This window comes from Cyprinodon variegatus, unplaced genomic scaffold (genome assembly GCF_000732505.1).
Source record: "Cyprinodon variegatus isolate N-32 unplaced genomic scaffold, C_variegatus-1.0 Scaffold17, whole genome shotgun sequence".
NCBI classification, from domain to species: Eukaryota; Metazoa; Chordata; class Actinopteri; order Cyprinodontiformes; family Cyprinodontidae; genus Cyprinodon; species Cyprinodon variegatus.
In genome coordinates, this window is record NW_015150470.1 from 96,282 (window position 1) to 97,684 (window position 1,403).

A 1,403-nucleotide genomic window follows, 5' to 3' on the forward strand; every position below is an offset into this window, starting at 1 on the left:
ATAGATAGATAGATAGATAGATAGATAGATAGATAGATAGATAGATAGATAGATAGATAGATAGATAGAAAAAGCAGGAGATCATATCTGAAGCCAAAGCCAGGGCTGAGGATATGCTCAGGATTCAGAACTAGGAGATTAGAAGTCAGAAGAGGTTCTGAAGGGAATTTCAGGTCGGTGTCAGGAGGCAGTTACAAGTTCAGTAAACAGGCTGATTCCAGCAGGAGTCAAAAGACAGGTCAGGCAGACAGATCAGAAGGGAACAGGCAGGCTCATAGGTTGAGAGGAAGAACAGGTCAGGATCAGGTAATCAGAAACACTAAGGTTATACAGCCAGATGAACCGTTTGTGCAACAAATCCATTTGTTCCATGACAAACGGCCACAGTGTTAACAATGACTCTGCCACAGTGGTCAAAAACTTGTATGCTCTTCTTGGTTCTACACCTGTCAACTACCTGTCACCTCTTGGTTTATACACAAGAGCCAACAGCCCCATCTAGTGACCGAACACCAAAAATACACATATTTGGCTCAAATAAAGATAACACTGGAACACTCTCACCACTGGCTCAATAATAATCTGGCACTGATGAATGGTTTGAGGGCTGGTTAAATAGAAGCAGGAGCAGGTGGATCAGATGAACAGTAATGAGAAAATGGATGGAGTTAGGTAGGTGAATGAAATTAGCAGCCCTGTCAGTCCTCAGTGCCAAGATCATGACACAACTTCTATATAAAAATCAACAACTCTAAAAACTTCAACATAAACATTGATTACATAACAACAAAATAATATATACAATGTGCTAGTTTTTGAAGAGTTCAACATGTAATGGCACATCACACTTTTCACATACCAATAATGTACATCCTTTACAATTCTTGCATCACTTGTACTTGCTTCCAGTGTTGCAGGGCCAGTGTCAAACCTTGTGACTTCAGTCAACACCACTGCCATTAAAGCTTTTCTACCAACTGGTTTACATTGTCCCGTGATTCACGAGAAGGGTGTGTGCTACCAGCCTCTGGAAAGAGGAGATCCTTCTATTCGCTTTTCCAAGGACTAAATGAATAAAAAAAAACATGCTTGAATGCTTCTTTTTTCGTTTGTATCTGATGCTGTTGATGAATTATCAGTATCATGCTTTCTACATTGCTGTGAAGGGAACATTATGGAGCTGATATTCTTGCATCGTGCCACAGCTGCCATAGCTGTCAGTGTCATCTCATCTACCAGGGACATGGATGTGAAGAGGTTGTCATGGTAAAATGTGAATCCAGCTGGTACTTCTAGCCTCGTGAGACCATCCTGATCTCACGGGCTTTCAAGATTTCACTCGCTAATCAGTCTGGAGACTCTCCGTTGAAGAAAATTTGGAGCCGTTCACCAAACGAACGTCT